The sequence below is a fragment of the Onthophagus taurus genome, chromosome 5 (assembly GCF_036711975.1).
Source record: "Onthophagus taurus isolate NC chromosome 5, IU_Otau_3.0, whole genome shotgun sequence".
In the NCBI taxonomy this organism is placed as follows: Eukaryota; Metazoa; Arthropoda; class Insecta; order Coleoptera; family Scarabaeidae; genus Onthophagus; species Onthophagus taurus.
The window spans coordinates 11960986-11983977 of NC_091970.1; the positions used below are offsets into that span (position 1 = coordinate 11960986).

General features: G+C 32.1%; 1 protein-coding gene and 1 long non-coding RNA gene across 3 annotated transcripts in view; one reads left to right on the forward strand and one right to left on the reverse strand.

Annotated features, from left to right (window-relative positions):
* The window catches only part of LOC111413526 (nuclear movement protein nudC), an 89908-nt gene that overhangs the window by 22379 nt on the left and 44537 nt on the right, over positions 1-22992 (reverse strand). The gene's annotated exons all lie outside the window — the stretch shown is intronic.
* LOC139429893 (uncharacterized) lies at positions 12956-14294 on the forward strand. The gene is made up of 2 exons (XR_011640486.1): positions 12956-13631; positions 13691-14294. It is a non-coding gene; the product is annotated as an uncharacterized lncRNA (long non-coding RNA).

Below are 22992 nucleotides of genomic sequence, written 5' to 3' on the forward strand. Positions count from 1 at the left end.
TTTGAAAGTTATCGATGAAAATTGCAACATCGAAAATTTTATCAAAACTTCAAATATTGTTTTCTCAAAAACTAAAAGTTATTTTTTAAAACGTGTTGGTTCATTGGAAAAAGGACACTCTTATTAACACTTTCGGAATTTTTCATACTCATATTCCAAGAATTGGATTTTATACGAATTTTTAAAACTTAATCGGTCAAAATTGCAAAATTAAAAAATTGTCGATCATTTCAAAAATTTATTTCTCAAATTCTAAAAGCGATTTTTCAAAACGGCTTGTTGCATTAAAAAGAGGATACTTTAATTAATAATTGGTGATATTTCCAAAAGGATCTTTCAAGAAATGAATTTCAAGCGAATTTTGAAAGTTATCGATGAAAATTGCAACATCGAAAATTTTATCAAAACTTGAAATATTATTTTCTCAAAAACTAAAAGTTATTTTTTAAAACGTGTTGGTTCATTGGAAAGAAGACACTTTTATTAACACTTTCGGAATTTTTCATACTCATATTCCAAGAAATAGATTTTATACTAATTTTTAAAACTTAATCGAAGAAAATTGCTAAATTCGAAGAAATTGTCGATTATTTCAAAAATTTATTTCTCAAAATCTAAAAGCGATTTTCCAAATCGCCTTATTTCATTAAAAAGAGGATACTTTAATTAATAATTGGTGATATTTCCACAAGGATCCTTCAAAAAATGAATTTTATAGCGAATTATGAAAGTTATCGGTGAAAATTGCAACATCGAAAATTTTATCAAAAGTTCAAATATTGTTTTCCCAAAAACTAAAAGTTATTTTTTAAAACGTGTTGGTTCATTGGAAAAAGGACACTCTTATTAACACATTCGGAATTTTTCATACTCATATTCCAAGAATTGGATTTTATACGAATTTTTAAAACTTAATCGGTCAAAATTGCAAAATTAAAAAATTGTCGATCATTTCAAAAATTTATTTCTCAAATTCTAAAAGCGATTTTTCAAAACGGCTTGTTGCATTAAAAAGAGGATACTTTAATTAATAATTGGTGATATTTCCAAAAGGATCCTTCAAGAAATGAATTTGAAGCGAATTTTGAAAGTTATCGATGAAAATTGCAACATCGAAAATTTTATCAAAACTTCAAATATTGTTTTCTCAAAAACTAAAAGTTATTTTTTAAAACGTGTTGGTTCATTGGAAAGAGGACTCTCTTATTAACACTTTGGCAAAATCTCATACTCATATTCTAAGAAATGGATTTTATACGAATTTTTAAAGCTTAATCGGTTAAAATTGCAAAATTCAAAAATTGACGATCATTTTAAAAATTTATTTCTCAAAAACTAAAAGTGATTTTTCAAAACGGCTTGTTGCATTAGAAAGAGGATACGTTAATTAATAATTGGTGATATATCCACAAGGATCCTTCAAGAAATGAATTTTATAGCGAATTTTGAAAATTATCGATGAAAATTGCAACATCGAAAATTTTATCAAAACTTCAAATATTGTTTTTTCAAAAACTAAAAGTTATTTTTTAAAACGTGTTGGTTCATTGGAAAGAGGACTCTCTTATTAACACTTTGGCAAAATCTCATACTCATATTCTAAGAAATGGATTTTATACGAATTTTTAAAGCTTAATCGGTTAAAATTGCAAAATTCAAAAATTGACGATCATTTTAAAAATTTATTTCTCAAAAACTAAAAGTGATTTTTCAAAACGGCTTGTTGCATTAGAAAGAGGATACGTTAATTAATAATTGGTGATATATCCACAAGGATCCTTCAAGAAATGAATTTTATAGCGAATTTTGAAAATTATCGATGAAAATTGCAACATCGAAAATTTTATCAAAACTTCAAATATTGTTTTTTCAAAAACTAAAAGTTATTTTTTAAAACGTGTTGGTTCATTGGAAAGGGGACTCTCTTATTAACAGTTTCGGAAAATCTTAAAATCTTAATCGACGAAAATTGCAAAATTCGAAAAAATTGTCGATTATTTCAAAAATTTATTTCTCAAAATCTAAAAGCGATTTTTCAAAACGGCTTGTTGCATTAAAAAGAGGATACTTTAATTAATAATTGGTGATATTTCCACAAGGATCCTTCAAGGAATAAATTTTATAGCAAATTTTGAAAATTATCGGTGAAAATTGCAACATCGAAAATTTTACCAAAACTTCAAATAATGTTTTCTCAAAAACTAAAAGTTATTTTTTAAAACGTGTTATTTCATTGGAAAGAGGACACTCTTATTAACACTTTGGGAAATTTTCATACTCATATTCCAAGAAATGGATTTTATGCGAATTTTTAAAACTCAATCGGTCAAAATTGCAAAATTCAAAAATTGTCGATCATTTCAAAAATGTATTTCTCAAAAACTAAAAGCGATTTTTCAAAACGGCTTGTTGCATTAAAAAGAGGATACTTTAATTAATAATTGGTGATATTTCCACAAGGATCCTTCAAGAAATGAATTTTATAGCGAATTTTGAAAATTATCGATGAAAATTGCAACATCGAAAATTTTATCAAAACTTCAAATATTGTTTTTTCAAAAACTAATAATTATTTTTTAAAACGTGTTGGTTCATTGGAAAGAGGACACTCTTATTAACACTTTTGGATATTTTCATACTCATATTCCAAGATGTGGATTTTTAAAACTTAATCGGCGAAAGTTGCAAAATTCGAAAAAATTGTCGATTATTTCAAAAAGTTATTTCTCAAAATCTAAAAGCGATTTTTCAAAACTGCTTGTTGCATTAAAAACAGGATACTTTAGTTAATAATTGGTGATATTTCCACAAGGATCCTTCAAAAAATAAATTTTATAGCAAATTATTGGGTCTTCTCAGTTGGGCCTTATTTTTTTAAGAAGTGTGAGCCGTGTTATGGGACAGCGGGTAAGGGAAAGGGGAATGATGAGATTTTTTAAGGCGTTTTTGGGGAAGTTCATAGTTGCTTTAAGGGATAAAGATTGTAGACGGGAGTTTATAGGAGGAATCTTTGTAAGGTCGTAAAGGAGTTCGTTGGAAGGGTTGAAAAGTGGGTTGTGAGGGTGTCTAATGCGGGTGATAATTCTCAGGGATGCTCTCTCTGCTACTTCCAGATGGTACTGTGATCCTCTCGGCGCTTCAGTCATGATTAATGAGGCATATTCGATAATAGGTCGGCATATTGAGGTGTATATGTGAGTAGCGCATTTGATGGATATCCCTCGGCCTCTATATGAGAGTGAGCGGAAGTGTTTGGCGCGGTTTTTGACTTTCATTTTTACCTTGATGGCGTGGGTAGAGAATTTAAGGGTTCTATCCAAGGTAATGCCGAGGTAGTTACAAGTTGGTGATGCTGTGATAGGAGAAGATTGAATTATTATTGTGGGAGGAGCAACCCGAATAGGGAGGAAGGGGATGAAGAATTGGGTTTTGGAAGGATTTATCAGAATACGCCATTTTCGGAACCATTTCTCTATGTTTTGGATGAGCGTCTGCAGCCTTAGAATTGATGATGGAATGTTTATATCATGTGCGACGAGAGTAGTATCATCGGCATAAAGTAGGCCGTAAGACATCGGATCAAAGACGTCTGGGTTGTCGTTGTAGATGTCATGGCAGTAGACGTTGTACAGTGCTGGCGAGATGGGAGTGCCTTGAGGGAGACCTTGTTGAGCGGTGAAACTGTGAGAGTAGTAGTTCTTCACTTTAACCAATGAGGAGCGGTCTGAAAGAAATTCTTTTAGCAGGTTAAGAAGATAAGATGGGATTTTCAACATAGCTAGCTTGTACAGTAGACCTCTGTGCCATACGGAGTCGAATGCCTTCCGAACATCCAGGAAGACTGCGGCGGATTGTTGTTTTTGGAAACGTGTTACTTGGAAGTTTGAGACAAGCACTGCCAAGGGATGAGATGTAGATCTACCTTGTTGGAATCCAAATTGGTATGACGGAATCCTCCTTGCAACAACATCGAGCAGCTTGTTCTTCAAGTGCACCTCGAAAAGCTTCCCCATTACGGGTAGCAATGAGATAGGACGGTAGTTCGCAGGGTCGGATAGAGAAGAATCTTTCTTGGGGATGCATATGATAATAGAGGTCTTCCAATCTGGTGGGAAATGCTGGGTGGTAAGGCAATAGTTGTAAATTTTTCTTATGTGGGCGTGGATATCAAGATCCAGCTTCCTTAAGATTTCCCTTGAGATGTTGTCGTATCCAGGGGCTGTGTTGGTTCCTCTGTTAAGAAGTGTGAAGTATTCTTCTTCCTGCATGAGAGCATCCTGAGGTGTTTCGGACGAATTGAAAAAGGCGTGTTGGTACCAATTGTCTATTGTGTTTTTGTTGTGAGGGCAGAACAGGGTCTCATTGCTGAAGGAAAACACCCTCTCAAGGTATTCAGCGTGGATATTTACGATTTTTTCCGGACTAGAGTATGAGCAGCCATCCGTAGGGTCAATAAGCTCCTGGGTTTCTGGGGACTTTTGGTACTTCGAAAGTTTGCGGACTTCTTGCCAGTAGTTTTTACCCTTGCTTCTGTTGATTTTATCACAGGCCTCAATGTATTTTTCACTTCTGAATTGCTGCACTAGCTTTTGGATATTTTTATTAAGCTCATTGAACATTCTTTTCAGAGCAGGCTCCTCATAGGATCTAAAATCGCGGTAGAGTCGTCTCTTTTCCTTAATCAAACGGAGAATAAATGGTGGCGAGGAAAATTATAATGTTTCTTGATGTTGACAGGGCTCGCTTCATCCACCAAATCAAGCAAGCGTTTATTAAAGGTTGCGATAGACTCGGGTGTAATGACAGGGTTAGATCTCACATATTCCTTTATTCCTGTGTTCACTCTTTCCATATTACATAGTTTATAGTTTTTGATCAGAGTAGGAGCTACTTTGGGTATTCGAGTGGTTGTATTAATTGAGATCACAAGACCCAGATGGTCAGAGCACAGATCAGGAATGACATTAACAGACGTGATGAGCGGTCTTATGTTGTTTGTGCAGAAGATTAAATCAGGCTTGGAATTGGGATTATTTGCCATGGCAAACGTCGGAGGTGTTGCGATGAGCACAAAATTTGACATAGTCACAAATTGGTTGATGTGTCTCTTTTTGGCTGGGTTTGGGTTAGTCACCGATTATTAGACAATTGTCGTACCGTGCAGCCATGTTAAATATTGTTTCTTCTATCTCACTAAATGGATGTATATAAACCAACAATATATGTACTCTTTCTGTGCCAATCATAAAAGTAAAATGGAGGGCGTTGTTTAGTGGAGAATTTATTCTGGGAGGATTAGCTTTTCCAATTTGTAACGCAGGATCGCCGATAACCACCCGCCTCTGACACCCCTGTTCACAATATTTCCCAATTCTTGGATCATTGTCCAATCCCTGAAGTTAATTGGCGATTTAGCTTTAGTTTCAACGAACATCGCACCGTGAATGCGGTTTACAGAAATATTGTTTCCGATTAGGTGTTTTTTTGGGACATAACTGTTAATGTTTGCATACAGTAACTTTATCTCAGTCATTGCTGATCTTGCAAAATCATGGTTTGGGAGCCGTGGATCGGTTCGGTGGATGAAGGTTTATTTGCGTCTTTTAGGTCAATCATGATTATATACATGTAGCTTCCCAAAAAAGCAACGATTGTGTCAATTTGATGATGCTCAATGAATCTACGTTTTAGAGCATTTAAAAGCTCTTGTCGATCCCGCGGCTTCGGAGAGTTGATTTTTGTGAGATAAGTGTCGATAATTTGATCGTGGATCGTAACAGGATTATGAATGCGGCTTTCTTTGGTGGTTTTGTTAATGATTTCCTCTGATTTTTTGTTAGCCGATTTAATTCTAACATTGGGGACGCCTTGTATAGGTGCTTTGGGAGAAGCAAATGATTCTGAAGAAATGGATTTTATATGAATTTTTAAAACTTAATCAACGAAAATTGCAAAATTCAAAAAAATTTTCGATTATTTCAAAAATTCATTTCTCAAAATCTAAAAGCGATTTTTCAAAACGGCTTGTTGCATTCAAAAGAGGATACTTTAATTAATAATTACTGATAACTCCACAAGGATCTTTCAAAAAATAAATTTTATAGCAAACTTTGAAAATTATCGATGAAAATTGCAACATCGAAAATGTTATCAAAACTTCAAATATTGTTTTCTCAAAAACTAAAAGTTATTTTTCAAAACGTGTTGGTTCATTGGAAAGAGGACTCTCTGATTAACAGTTTCCGAAAATCTCATACTCATATTGCAAGAAATGGATTTTATACGAATTTTTAAAACTTAATCGGCGAAAGTTGCAAAATTTGAAGAAATTGTCGATCATTTCAAAAATGTATTTCTTAAAAACTAAAAGCGATTTTTCAAAACAAAAAAAGAAAGTTGCATTAAAAAGAGGATCCTTTAATTAATAATTGGTGATATTTCCACAAAATTCCTTCAAGAAATAAATTTTATAGCAAATTTTGAAAATTATCGATGAAAATTGCTACATCGAAAATGTTATCAAAACTTAAAACATCGTTTTCTCAAAAACTAAAAATTATTTTTCAAAACGGGTTCGTTCATTGAAAAGAGGACACTTTTATTAACACTTTGGGACATTTTCATACCCATATTCCAAAAAATGGATTTTATACGAATTTTTAAAACTTATTTAACGAAAATTGTAAAATTCGAAAAAATTGTCGATTATTTCAAAAATTTATTTCTCAAAATCTAAAAGCGATTTTTCAAAACGGCTTGTAGCATTAAAAAGAGGATATTTTAATTAATAATTGGTGATATTTCCACAAGGATCCTTCAAGAAATGAATTTTATAGCGAATTTTGAAAATTATCGATGAAAATTGCAAGATCGAAAATGTTATCAAAACTTCAAATATTGTTTTCTCAAAAATTAAAAGTTATTTTTTAAAATATGTTGGTTCATTGGAAAAAGGACACTCTTATTAACACTTTCGGAATTTTTCATACTCATATTCCAAGAAATGGATTTTATACGAATTTTTAAAACTTAATCAACGAAAATTGTAAAATTCGAAAAAATTGTCGATTATTTCAAAAATTAATTTTTCAAAATCTAAAAGCGATTTTTCAAAACAGCTTATTGCATTAAAAAGAGGATACTTTAATTAATAATTGGTGATATATCCACAAGGATCCTTCAAGAAATGAATTTTATAGCGAATTTTGAAAATTATCGATGAAAATTGCAACATCGAAAATTTTATCAAAACTTCAAATATTGTTTTCTCAAAAACTAAAAGTTATTTTTTAAAACGTGTTGGTTCATTGGAAAAAGGACACTCTTATTAACACTTACGGAATTTTTCATACTCATATTCCAAGAATTGGATTTTATACGAATTTTTAAAACTTAATCGGTCAAAATTGCAAAATTAAAAAATTGTCGATCATTTCAAAAATTTATTTCTCAAATTCTAAAAGCGATTTTTCAAAACGGTTTGTTTCATTAAAAAGAGGCTACTTTAATTAATAATTGGTGATATTTCCACAAGGATCCTTCAAAAAATGAATTTTATAGCGAATTTTGAAAGTTATCGATGAAAATTGTAACATCGAAAATTTTTTCAAAACTTCAAATATTGTTTTTTCGAAAACTAAAAATTATTTTTTAAAACGTGTTGGTTCATTGGAAAAAGGACACTCTTATTAACACTTTCGGAATTTTTCATACTCATATTCCAAGAAATGGATTTTATACGAATTTTTAAAACTTAATCAACGAAAATTGTAAAATTCGAAAAAATTGTCGATTATTTCAAAAATTAATTTTTCAAAATCTAAAAGCGATTTTTCAAAACAGCTTATTGCATTAAAAAGAGGATACTTTAATTAATAATTGGTGATATATCCACAAGGATCCTTCAAGAAATGAATTTTATAGCGAATTTTGAAAATTATCGATGAAAATTGCAACATCGAAAATTTTATCAAAACTTCAAATATTGTTTTCTCAAAAACTAAAAGTTATTTTTTAAAACGTGTTGGTTCATTGGAAAAAGGACACTCTTATTAACACTTACGGAATTTTTCATACTCATATTCCAAGAATTGGATTTTATACGAATTTTTAAAACTTAATCGGTCAAAATTGCAAAATTAAAAAATTGTCGATCATTTCAAAAATTTATTTCTCAAATTCTAAAAGCGATTTTTCAAAACGGTTTGTTTCATTAAAAAGAGGCTACTTTAATTAATAATTGGTGATATTTCCACAAGGATCCTTCAAAAAATGAATTTTATAGCGAATTTTGAAAGTTATCGATGAAAATTGTAACATCGAAAATTTTTTCAAAACTTCAAATATTGTTTTTTCGAAAACTAAAAATTATTTTTTAAAACGTGTTGGTTCATTGGAAAAAGGACACTCTTATTAACACTTTCGGAATTTTTCATACTCATATTCCAAGAAATGGATTTTATACGAATTTTTAAAACTTAATCGGCGAAAATTGCAAAATTCGAAAAAATTGTCGATTATTTCAAAAATTTATTTCTCAAAATCTAAAAGCGATTTTTCAAAACGGCTTTTGCATTAAAAAGAGGATACTTTAATTAATAATTGGTGATATATCCACAAGGATCCGTCAAGAAATGAATTTTATAGCGAATTTTGAAAATTATCGATGAAAATTGCAAGGTCGAAAATGTTATCACAACTTCAAATATTGTTTTCTCAAAAACTAAAAGTTATTTTTTAAAACGTGTTGGTTCATTGGAAAAAGGACACTCTTATTAACACTTTCGGAATTTTTCATACTCATATTCCAAGAAATGGATTTCATACGAATTTTTAAAACTTAATCGGCGAAAGTTGCAAAATTTGAAAAAATTGTTGATCATTTCAAAAATTTATTTCTCAAAATCTAAAAGCGATTTTTCAAAACGGCTTGTTGCATTAAAAAGAGGATACTTTAATTAATAATTGGTGATATTTCCACAAGGATCCTTCAAGAAATGAATTTTATAGCGAATTTTGAAAATTATCGATGAAAATTGCAACACCCAAAATTTTATTAAAAGTTCAAATATTGTTTTCCCAAAAACTAAAAGTTATTTTTTAAAACGTGTTGGTTCATTGGAAAAAGGACACTCTTATTAACACTTTCGGAATTTTTCATACTCATATTCCAAGAAATGGATTTTATACGAATTTTTAAAACTTAAACAGCGAAAGTTGCAAAATTCGAAAAAATTGTCGATTATTTCAAAAATTTATTTCTCAAAATCTAAAAGCGATTTTTCAAAACGGCTTGTTGCATTAAAAAGAGGATCCTTTAATTAATAATTGGTGATATTTGCACAAGGATCCTTCAAGAAATAAATTTTATAGCAAATTTTGAAAATTATCGATGAAAATTGCAACATCGAAAATTTTATCAAAACTTCAAATATTGTTTTCTCAAAAACTAAAAGTTATTTTTTAAAACGTGTTGGTTCATTGGAAAAAGACACTCTTATTAACACTTTCGGAAATTTTCATACTCATATTCCAAGAAATGGATTTTATACAAATTTTTAAAACTTAATCGTCGAAAATTGCAAAATTCGAAAAAATTGTCGATTATTTCAAACATTTATTTCTCAAGAACTAAAAGCGATTTTTTAAAACGGCTTTTTGCATTAAAAAGAGGATCCTTTAATTAATAATTGGTGATATTTCCACAAGGATCCTTCAAGAAATGAATTTGATAGCGAATTTTGAAAGTTATCGATGAAAATTGCAACATCGAAAATTTTATCAAAACTTCAAATATTGTTTTTTCGAAAACTAAAAATTATTTTTTAAAACGTGTTGGTTCATTGGAAAAAGGACACTCTTATTAACACTTTCGGAATTTTTCATACTCATATTCCAAAAAATGGATTTTATACGAATTTTTAAAACTTAATCAACGAAAATTGTAAAATTCGAAAAAATTGTCGATTCTCAGTCTTCTCAAGACATTTGCACGAGTCACGCATGCTCTTGCTTTTCTCGGCTTTAGCGTGTTTAATAGCAGTGGTTTAATTAAATTTTAGTTTACTACCTACGTGAACAATTTTCCTATCTGTGGGGGTGTGATCACAACTATGGAAACGCAAGGTTCGGGGGCTTCGGCCTCGGAATCCGACCAGGACCCGGACGGTGAGTTCGGACTCCCTAACAAAAAACGCGGCCGCCCGAAAAAATACACACACACGGATCGTCCTCACAAAAAACAAAACACTAGCGGCAGTGATTCCGCATTTAAAGTTCCGCATCCACCTAAAAATAAAAATTATCCACCGCAAACACCAACAATTTTTCGAACTCCACGTGCTCCAGCCGCTAACCGGTTCTCTGATCGCCCGCTTACGTACCAACAACAGACAAAAATCTACAACTCGGTGTTCTTCATAAAAACAAGTCTTCCGCTAAGCAGGATTCAGTTGTCCGAAATTTGGACGAAACACTCACTTAATCCACGTGACATTATAATAAAAACAAAAGAGGGCTTTATTATTAAATCGGAAAATTCCAAACCACAACAAACCATCAATTTAAATCTACTAAAAAATCAAAACATCATCTCAGAGTTTTCTGAATCAAGAAATTTTACACCATCTATTAAAAAAATTCCATCGGCCTCATACTCTGCAGTTATTGCTTCCGTTGATCTTGAAATTACAGATCAAGAAATTAGCGAACATCTGAACTCGCTTAATATATCACACAGATACTGTAAAAGAATTATCTCTAAAGCCACAGATAAGCCCACCTATAAAATTAGGATAATTTCCGGGTGTGTCGACTCCTATCAAAAGCTTCTGCAAGCAGGAGTATTCTTCAAAAACAACCACTTTCCTGTGTTTGAAAGCCGCGCTCCACCGCCAATGCCGATCCCGTGTAGTAGATGCGACGAATTTTCTCATACCTCAGACAAATGCACTGCCACAGTGCAGTGCTCAAAATGCCTCGGCCCACACAGTACCACTAAATGCACCTCACAGCTACCTGAGAAATGTAAATCCTGCGGCCTGGAGGGACACAGTGCCTGGTCACTAAAATGCAAGAACCGCCCCACAGCTCCCATTCGAGGAGTCCCTAACGTTAGAATAAAATCGGCTAATAAAAAATCTGACCAAATTTCTACAAAAACAAAAGAAACACGCATACATAAACCAATCACCATTCACGACCACATTATTGATACCTACCTCTCAAAAATTAACTCACCCAAACCACGCGATCGTCAAGAGCTTATCAATTCCCTCAAACGGAAATTTGTAGAAAACTACCAAATCGATACGATTGTCGCATTTTCTGGAAGTTACATGTACGTTATCATGATTGATCTTCAGGACACCTCTAAGCCATCTCCTACAGAACCTATCCACGGCTACCAATCCTCGATTCCGCAAGATCAACAATGACCAGCATAAAATTATTGTACGCAAACATTAACAGCTACCACCCGAAATCACACCTGATCGGAAACTACATCATTGACAATCATATCCGTTGCGCAATGTTTGTGGAAACAAAATCGAAGTCTTCCATCACATTTAGAAACTGGACGTCAATCCAAAATCACGGCAATATTATAAATAGAGGAGTCAGAGGAGGAGCGGTGGCTATGGGCCACCCCGCGATACAATTGAGAAAATCCAACCCCCCCGCAATCAACTCTCCATTAAATAATGCACTTCATTTTTGTATCACTATCGGGACAGACTTAATACATGTTTTCTTAATTTATATCCACCCGTTTAGTAAAATTGAAGAATCCATATTTAACATGGCCTCACTGCACGACAAATGTCTCATAATTGGTGACTTCAATCCGAATCCAACCAAAAGGAAACACATAAGACATTTCCTGAATATGTCCAATTTCGTACAAATCACGACTCCTCCCACGTACGTTATGGAAAACAATCCGAACTCTACTCCTGATCTACTATTCTGCACAAGAAACATCCGCAGTTTAATTACACAGGTAGAAGTTGTTCCGGATTTATGCTCCGATCACTTGGGCATTTTAGTTTATGTCAACGTCACAACCAACGTACCTAAACCTGTTCCGACTTTAATTAAAAACTATAAGCTTTGCGACATGGAGACAGTTAACTCAATAATGAAAGACTTCATAGAAGCACATCAGACAATCACAGTTGACACGATCTCAAGGTTTAACAAATGTCTTAAGGAGTCGATAGACAAAGCGAGCCCATCCAGAACCACCAAACACTACAGTTTTCCGCTACCTCCATTTATTATCAGACTCATCAAGGAGAAAAGACGCCTATATCGAGACTTCAGAGTATATGAAGTGCCTGAGTTGAAAAAGAAGTTTAATGAGTTCAACAAAAAGATACAGAAACTAATTCAGCAATACAGAACGGAAAAGTACATGGAAGCCTGTGACAAAATAAAACTGTGTAAAGGAAGAAACTATTGGCACGAAATTCGAAAACTATCAAGATACCAAAAGACACCTGGAACGGAGGAGCTCATTGATCCTACCGATGGCGGTGTGCACTCCAACCCTGAAGAGATTGTCAACATACACGCTGACTACCTAGAAGGTGTATTCACCTTTACCGAGGATGTTTCGTTTTGTCCCCACAATAAAAACATTATAGATAATTGGTACGAATCCGCATTTTTGACACCGTTCGAGACACCCGAAGATGCTCTCATGTTGGAAGACGAATATTTTACTCTTCTTGGACAGGGAAAAGATACCGCTCCCGGTTATGATAACATCACAAGGAAACTGCTTAGAAGTCTAGATCTTAACATCCATGGCTTTATCAGAAAAATAATTAACTTTTGCCTTACGACTCAGCATTTCCCGCGCGATTGGAAGACGTCTATTATAACTTGTATTCCCAAGAAGGATTCTTCTCTATCTGATCCAGCCAACTATCGCCCCATCTCACTGCTCCCCGTAGTTGGAAAACTCTTCGAGACGCACTTGAAGAACAAGCTCCTGGCTGCGGTATCAAAGAAAATTCCGCCTTACCAATTTGGCTTCCAATCCGGCAAATCAACATCCCAGCCACTAACTATTCTGGTTTCCAACTTCCAGGCGGCACGTTTTATAAAACTGAAATCTGCAGCAGTTTTTCTGGACGTCCGAAAGGCCTTTGACTCCGTGTGGCACAAAGGATTGCTATTTAAACTGGATAAGCTAAAAACGCCATACTATCTTCTAACCCTGATAAACCAATTCCTGTCGAATCGCTCCTCCATCGTGAAGTTGAAAAATCATTTCTCCCACAGCTTCTCCGCTCAGCAAGGCCTTCCTCAGGGTTCGCCTATCTCTCCCTCTCTATACAATCTTTTCTGCCACGATCTTTACAACGACAACCCAGACGCCTTTAACCTCACTGCATACGCACTACTTTATGCCGACGACACAGCATTGGTCTCGCACAGTAGGGATATCACTTCCTCGGTCCGTAAGCTGCAGACGCTCATAAACGAAACGGAAAATTGGTACCGAAAATGGCGCATCCTACTCAATCCCACAAAAACACAATTTTTTGTCCCATTCCTCTCACCCCGCGCTCCCTCTCCCACAATTACAATCCAATCAACGGCAATCTCCGTCTCATCAACCTGTAAGTATCTGGGCATAATACTTGACAGAACGCTTAAGTTTTCCACTCATGCAATCAAGGTGAAGATGAAAGTAAAGACACGCGCCAAACACTTTAAATCTCTCTCGTTCAGCGGTCGCGGAATCTCTACCTCATGTGCCTCGCACATCTACAAGACCATATGCAGGCCCATCATAGAATATGGATCAATACTGCTAAGCAACGCACCAAGAAGAACGAAGTACCACCTGGAAGTAGCGGAAAGATCTGCACTGAGATCCATCACCCGAATTAGGAACCCCCGTAATCCCCTCTTTAACCCTAGCAATAATCTGCTATACCAACTTACCGATATACCCCCTATCCATACCCGTCTTCAATCTTTGTCCGATAAATCCATTCTAAATTTTCCTACCAACGCCTTGCAACACACGCTTATATCGACTCCATTACTCCACCCTCGCAACAACCCACCTCTTCTCTTCCAAAAACTCCTGGCCGTCAGAGAAGACTGAAGCAAGCCGCCGACTACAAAAATCACGGGCAGAAAGACCTTGGTCGGTAGCCCTATTCTCACCCCTTAACTTTTTTATTTTTGTTTTATACACATATAGATATTTTTATTGTTATTCTTATTTTTTTTATGTAGTGGGTACAGAATAAAATTTGTTTTTCTTCTTCTTCTTCTTGTCGATTATTTTAAAAATTAATTTTTCAAAACAGCTTATTGCATTAAAAAGAGGATACTTTAATTAATAATTGGTGATATATCCACAAGGATCCTTCAAGAAATGAATTTTATAGCGAATTTTGAAAATTATCGATGAAAATTGCAACATCGAAAATTTTATCAAAACTTCAAATATTGTTTTCTCAAAAACTAAAAATTATTTTTCAAAACGTGTTGGTTCATTGGAAAGAGGACTCTCTTATTAACAGTTTCGGAAAATCTCATACTCATATTGCAAGAAATGCATTTTATACGAATTTTTAAAACTTAATCGGCGAAAATTGCAAAATTTTAAAAAATTGTCGATCTTTTCAAAAATTTATTTCTCAAAATCTAAAAGCGATTTTTCAAAACGGCTTGTTGCATTAAAAAGAGGATCCTTTAATTAATAATTGGTGATATTTCCACAAGGATCCTTCAAGAAATAAATTTTATAGCGAATTTTGAAAATTATCGATGAAAATTGCAACATCGAAAATTTTATCAAAACTTAAAACATCGTTTTCTCAAAAACTAAAAATTATTTTTCAAAACGGGTTCGTTCATTGAAAAGAGGACACTTTTATTAACACTTTGGGAAATTTTCATACCCATATTCCAAAAAATTGATTTTATACGAATTTTTAAAACTTAATTAACGAAAATTGTAAAATTCGAAAAAATTGCCGATTATTTCAAAAATTTATTTCTCAAAATATAAAAGCGGTTTTTCAAAACGGCTTGTTGCATTAAAAAGAGGATTCTTTAATTAATAATTGGTGATATTTCTACAAGGATCCTTCAAGAAATACATTTTATAGCAAATTTTGAAAATTATCGATGAAAATTGCAACGTCGAAAATTTGATCAAAACTTCGAATATTGTTTTCTCAAAAATTAAAAGTTATTTTTTAAAACGTGTTGGTTCATTGGAAAAAGGACACTCTTATTAACACTTTCGGAATTTTTCATACTCATATTCCAAGAAATGGATTTTATACGAATTTTTAAAACTTAATCGGCGAAAATTGCAAAATTCGAAAAAATTGTCGATTATTTCAAACATTTATTTCTCAAGAACTAAAAGCGATTTTTTAAAACGGCTTTTTGCATTAAAAAGAGGATCCTTTAATTAATAATTGGTGATATTTCCACAAGGATCCTTCAAGATATGAATTTGATAGCGAATTTTGAAAATTATCGATGAAAATTGCAAGATCGAAAATGTTATCAAAACTTCAAATATTGTTTTCTCAAAAATTAAAAGTTATTTTTTAAAATATGTTGGTTCATTGGAAAAAGGACACTCTTATTAACACTTTCGGAATTTTTCATACTCATATTCCAAGAAATGGATTTTACACGAATTTTTAAAACTTAATCGGCGAAAGTTGCAAAATTTGAAAAAATTGTCGATCATTTCAAAAATTTATTTCTCAAAATCTAAAAGCGATTTTTCAAAACGGCTTGTTGCATTAAAAAGAGGATACTTTAATTAATAATTGGTGATATTTCCAAAAGGATCCTTCAAGAAATGAATTTGAAGCGAATTTTGAAAGTTATCGAAGAAAATTGCAACATCGAAAATTTTATCAAAACTTCAAATATTGTTTTCTCAAAAACTAAAAGTTATTTTTTAAAACGTGTTGGTTCATTGGAAAGAAGACACTTTTATTAACACTTTCGGAATTTTTCATACTCACATTCCAAGAAATAGATTTTATACTAACTTTTAAAACTTAATCGAAGAAAATTGCAAAATTCGAAGAAATTGTCGATTATTTCAAAAATTTATTTCTCAAAATCTAAAAGCGATTTTCCAAATCGCCTTATTTCATTAAAAAGAGGATACTTTAATTAATAATTGGTGATATATCCACAAGGATCCTTCAAGAAATGAATTTTATAGCGAATTTTGAAAGTTATCGATGAAAATTGCAACATCGAAAATTTTATCAAAACTTCAAATATTGTTTTCTCAAAAACTAACAGTTATTTTTTAAAACGTGTTGGTTCATTGGAAAAAGGACACTCTTATTAACACTTTCGGAATTTTTCATACTCATATTCCAAGAATTGGATTTTATACGAATTTTTAAAACTTAATCGGTCAAAATTGCAAAATTAAAAAATTGTCGATCATTTCAAAAATTTATTTCTCAAATTCTAAAAGCGATTTTTCAAAACGGCTTGTTGCATTAAAAAGAGGATACTTTAATTAATAATTGGTGATATTTCCAAAAGGATCTTTCAAGAAATGAATTTCAAGCGAATTTTGAAAGTTATCGATGAAAATTGCAACATCGAAAATTTTATCAAAACTTGAAATATTATTTTCTCAAAAACTAAAAGTTATTTTTTAAAACGTGTAGGTTCATTGAAAAGAAGACACTTTTATTAACACTTTCGGAATTTTTCATACTCATATTCCAAGAAATAGATTTTATACTAATTTTTAAAACTTAATCGAAGAAAATTGCTAAATTCGAAGAAATTGTCGATTATTTCAAAAATTTATTTCTCAAAATCTAAAAGCGATTTTCCAAATCGGCTTATTTGATTAAAAAGAGGATACTTTAATTAATAATTGGTGATATTTCCACAAGGATCCTTCAAAAAATGAATTTTATAGCGAATTTTGAAAGTTATCGATGAAAATTGCAACATCGAAAATTTTATCAAAACTTCAAATATTGTTTTTTCGAAAACTAAAAGTTATTTTTTAAAACGTGTTGGTTCATTGGAAAGAGGAAATTTTCATACTCATATTCCAAGAAATGGATAAAATATCGTTCATAATGAACGATGTATCGATGTTTTATGGACTTCAACATCGCTATTAAAACATCGATGTTTATGGACGATACATCGATGTTTTCGAAAAATCGATGTATCGTTTGCATCCCTAACTATACAGCGTGTTCATCAAACATCGTAAATTTTTATGTTTTTGCGCCTCGGCTTAATTAATATACACATTTGTGATAAATGAGTTTTGTATCGATGTGGTTGTTAATGAAACTCACCTAATTCCTTCTCTTTTTCCTGTCTCTCCTTGTTTTTGTGGAAATAAAATAATTTAGTTAGTGCGATCGTTTCAAACTTGAAATTGATTGTTGCACGTGGATAAATTTTAATATATCATTATAATTAACGTTTAATTTATGTTTAAAAGTTTCTTTTTTTCAAAACAGTTAATATCCAATTGAAGAAAATGTACACTTTTTTGCATTCCTTAAAAACATCAATATTAATAATCACCAAATTATCAAAATAAAATCTTTACATTTGCCGCCGCCGCGTGCGAGAATTCCCGAAAGAAAGGTAACTCCACTTTGATTGCCTTTTGACTCATACCGAGCAAAATTAAAACATCTTTTCGTGTTGATACATCCGCATCATACCAATTTAAATTATAAACAGCATCCGCCACATTAGCAGCCGCCGTAGTGAGTCGTTGTCCAGTTGTGTGATTAATGAATAAACTCTGGATGTTCATTAAGATTAGGAAAAAAGTTGCTAAATCTTTTCTCTAAAAGTAATTGTAATAATTAATTGGGATCAATTAAATAATGTGTATTTATAACAAACCAGAACAAATTCAGTAATCGCCAATGATAAACAAATTGTCATAAAAACTTTTGTAGGAATAAGAAAACTGGTACAGAAAGAATTGGTGAATTGGCACATCCTAAAATCATTAATTAACATCATTAATGTGTCAAAAAACTTTAAAATTATGATTACCTAAAAATTTCTTGATAATACATAATAACATGTTTTAATTTTTTAAAGTTTCTTTTCTTATTTCTTGTTAATTTTATGTCATTAATTACATCAATGAGGTTTTCAAAACGCGCAATCAGTAATTCCCCTGAATATGTACACAATGACCGTGTTCCGAATACAATACAAATTATAATTCTCACAGTATGTATTTGTAACAACATTATTAAAGTTATTTCCCAATGTTTAATTTGAAGTGGGAGGTAATATTCAAACATTAAACAATTTTGCATATTTTTAAATTTAGCGCAATTTTCCTCAAACAAAATAGAATATGTAATAAAATACGTAATAACGAGTCCTCCATAATGCATAATTTTAATCACCTTCTTCGCTTTTTTATCAATGACTTTGATGCTTTGCGGAGTACCAAATCGGCGAAAATCACTCAATAAATCGGTTGTTTGGAGTAAATGGTGTCGCCTCCGCAATAATTGTATGTTGAAACATAAAAATAACGCTCCCATCGAAAGAAACTCGATGTGAAATAATAATTTTTCAAAGTTCTTCTTATAATCTATAATCATTACAAATTACAAAAAGGAGTAACGATAACTAAATAAGTATATAAGATAAAACCCACTTGCAATTTCTATTAGGAGCGGATAAATGAACCAAATTACGTTTATTAGAGTCAAAATGGTTGGTGCAAGTTCGCGAAATCCTTGCGATGTGGGCCAACACTGATATTTTCGGAAATAAGTTTCTATAACGTAAAAACCGGGTGTTTTCAACATCTTAACTACAACTACTGAAACACCAAATCAAACGGAAAGCAAAGTATTGAACGTGAACGTAGATTGGGTATTAAAAATTGAATTATGAGAATTGATTTGTAATCAACGATGTTTCGGTTGAGGAGGTTGGAAGAGGTTGGAAAAATTGAAAATTAAACAAGAAAAGTAAAATTACAAATTTCATTCACACTTTGTCAAATTTCATTCCTGGTTTCAACCTAAGAAATGGTGATATCTATGGTGGCACTGGCTATGGATTATGTTATTTTGACTCATTATCATTAATTTTTGTGGGAAACGTTTTTCTCTATCACCTTTAATTTTTTACTTATAACAGAATTTAACGCAGATGATTGTCAATTTTGATATTTTGAGAATTCCCGGCTTGAACCTAAGAAATGGTGATATCTATGGTGGCACTGACTACGGATTATGTTATTTTGACTCATTATCATTAATTTTTATGGGAAACGTTTTTCTCTATCACCTTTAATTTTCTACTTATAACAGAATTTAACGCAGATGATTGTCAATTTTGGGAATTCCTGGCTTCAACCTAAGAAATGGTGATATCTATAGTGGCACTGGCTATGGATTATGTTATTTTGACTCATTATCATTAATTTTTATGGGAAACGTTTTTCTCTATCACCTTTAATTTTTTACTTATAACAGAATTTAACGCAGATGATTGTCAATTTTGGGAATTCCTGGTTTCAACCTAAGAAATGGTGATATCTATGGTGGCACTGGCTATGGATTATGTTATTTTGACTCATTATCATTAATTTTTGTGAGAAACGTTTTTCTCTATCACCTTTAATTTTTTACTTATAACAGAATTTAACGCAGATGATTGTCAATTTTGATATTTTGAGAATTCCCGGCTTGAACCTAAGAAATGGTGATATCTATGGTGGCACTGACCATGGATTATGTTATTTTGACTCATTATCATTAATTTTGATGGGAAACGTTTTTCTCTATCACCTTTAATTTTCTACTTATAACAGAATTTAACGCAGATCAGATTGTCAATTTTGATATTTTGAGAATTCCTGGCTTGAACCTAAGAAATGGTGATATCTATGGTGGCACTGACTATGGATTATGTTATTTTGACTCATTATCATTAATTTTTATGGGAAACGTTTTTCTCTATCACCTTTAATTTTCTACTTATAACAGAATTTAACGCAGATCAGATTGTCAATTTTGATATTTTGAGAATTCCTGGCTTGAACCTAAGAAATGGTGATATCTATGGTGGCACTGACCATGGATTATGTTATTTTGACTCTTTATCATTAATCTTTATGGGAAACGTTTTTCTCTATCACCTTTAATTTTCTACTTATAACAGAATTTAACGCAGATGATTGTCAATTTTGATATTTTGAGAATTCCTGGCTTGAGCCTAAGAAATGGTGATATCTATGGCGGCACTGACTATGGATTATGTTATTTTGACTCATTATCATTAATTTTTATGGGAAACGTTTTTCTCTATCACCTTTAATTTTTTACTTATAACAGAATTTAACGCAGATGATTGTCAATTTTGGGAATTCCTGGTTTCAACCTAAGAAATGGTGATATCTATGGTGGCACTGGCTATGGATTATGTTATTTTGACTCATTATCATTAATTTTTGTGGGAAACGTTTTTCTCTATCACCTTTAATTTTTTACTTATAACAGAATTTAACGCAGATGATTGTCAATTTTGATATTTTGAGAATTCCCGGCATGAACCTAAGAAATGGTGATATCTATGGTGGCACTGACTACGGATTATGTTATTTTGACTCATTATCATTAATTTTTATGGGAAACGTTTTTCTCTATCACCTTTAATTTTCTACTTATAACAGAATTTAACGCAGATGATTGTCAATTTTGGGAATTCCTGGCTTCAACCTAAGAAATGGTGATATCTATAGTGGCACTGGCTATGGATTATGTTATTTTGACTCATTATCATTAATTTTTATGGGAAACGTTTTTCTCTATCACCTTTAATTTTTTACTTATAACAGAATTTAACGCAGATGATTGTCAATTTTGGGAATTCCTGGTTTCAACCTAAGAAATGGTGATATCTATGGTGGCACTGGCTATGGATTATGTTATTTTGACTCATTATCATTAATTTTTGTGAGAAACGTTTTTCTCTATCACCTTTAATTTTTTACTTATAACAGAATTTAACGCAGATGATTGTCAATTTTGATATTTTGAGAATTCCCGGCTTGAACCTAAGAAATGGTGATATCTATGGTGGCACTGACTACGGATTATGTTATTTTGACTCATTATCATTAATTTTTATGGGAAACGTTTTTCTCTATCACCTTTAATTTTCTACTTATAACAGAATTTAACGCAGATGATTGTCAATTTTGGGAATTCCTGGCTTCAACCAAAGAAATGGTGATATCTATGGTGGCACTGACCATGGATTATGTTATTTTGACTCTTTATCATTAATCTTTATGGGAAACGTTTTTCTCTATCACCTTTAATTTTCTACTTATAACAGAATTTAACGCAGATCAGATTGTCAATTTTGATATTTTGAGAATTCCTGGCTTGAACCTAAGAAATGGTGATATCTATGGTGGCACTGACCATGGATTATGTTATTTTGACTCATTATCATTAATTTTTATGGGAAACGTTTTTCTCTATCACCTTTAATTTTCTACTTATAACAGAATTTAACGCAGATCAGATTGTCAATTTTGATATTTTGAGAATTCCTGGCTTGAACCTAAGAAATGGTGATATCTATGGTGGCACTGACTATGGATTATGCTATTTTGACTCATTATCATTAATTTTTATGGGAAACGTTTTTCTCTATCACCTTTAATTTTCTACTTATAACAGAATTTAACGCAGATCAGATTGTCAATTTTGATATTTTGAGAATTCCTGGCTTGAACCTAAGAAATGGTGATATCTATGGTGGCACTGACCATGGATTATGTTATTTTGACTCTTTATCATTAATCTTTATGGGAAACGTTTTTCTCTATCACCTTTAATTTTCTACTTATAACAGAATTTAACGCAGATGATTGTCAATTTTGATATTTTGAGAATTCCTGGCTTGAACCTAAGAAATGGTGATATCTATGGCGGCACTGACTATGGATTATGTTATTTTGACTCATTATCATTAATTTTTATGGGAAACGTTTTTCTCTATCACCTTTAATTTTTTACTTATAACAGAATTTAACGCAGATGATTGTCAATTTTAGGAATTCCTGGCTTCAACCTAAGAAATGGTGATATCTATGGTGGCACTGACTATGGATTATGTTATTTTGACTCATTATCATTAATTTTTATAGGAAACGTTTTTCTCTATCACCTTTAATTTTCTACTTATAACAGAATTTAACGCAGATGATTGTCAATTTTGATATTTTGAGAATTCCTGGCTTGAACCTAAGAAATGGTGATATCTATGGTGGCACTGACTATGGATTATGTTATTTTGACACATTATCATTAATTTTTATGGGAAACGTTTTTCTCTATCACCTTTAATTTTCTACTTATAACAGAATTTAACGCAGATGATTGTCAATTTTGATATTTTGAGAATTCCTGGCTTGAACCTAAGAAATGGTGATATCTATGGTGGCACTGACTATGGATTATGTTATTTTGACACATTATCATTAATTTTTATGGGAAACGTTTTTCTCTATCACCATTAATTTTCTACTTATAACAGAATTTAACGCAGATGATTGTCAATTTTGGGAATTCCTGGCTTCAACCTAAGAAATGGTGATATCTATGGTGGCACTGACTATGGATTATGTTATTTTGACTCATTATCATTAATTTTTATAGGAAACGTTTTTCTCTATCACCTTTAATTTTCTACTTATAACAGAATTTAACGCAGATGATTGTCAATTTTGATATTTTGAGAATTCCTGGCTTGAACCTAAGAAATGGTGATGTCTATGGTGGCACTGACTATGGATTATGTTATTTTGACACATTATCATTAATTTTTATGGGAAACGTTTTTCTCTATCACCTTTAATTTTCTACTTATAACAGAATTTAACGCAGATGATTGTCAATTTTGGGAATTCCTGGCTTCAACCTAAGAAATGGTGAT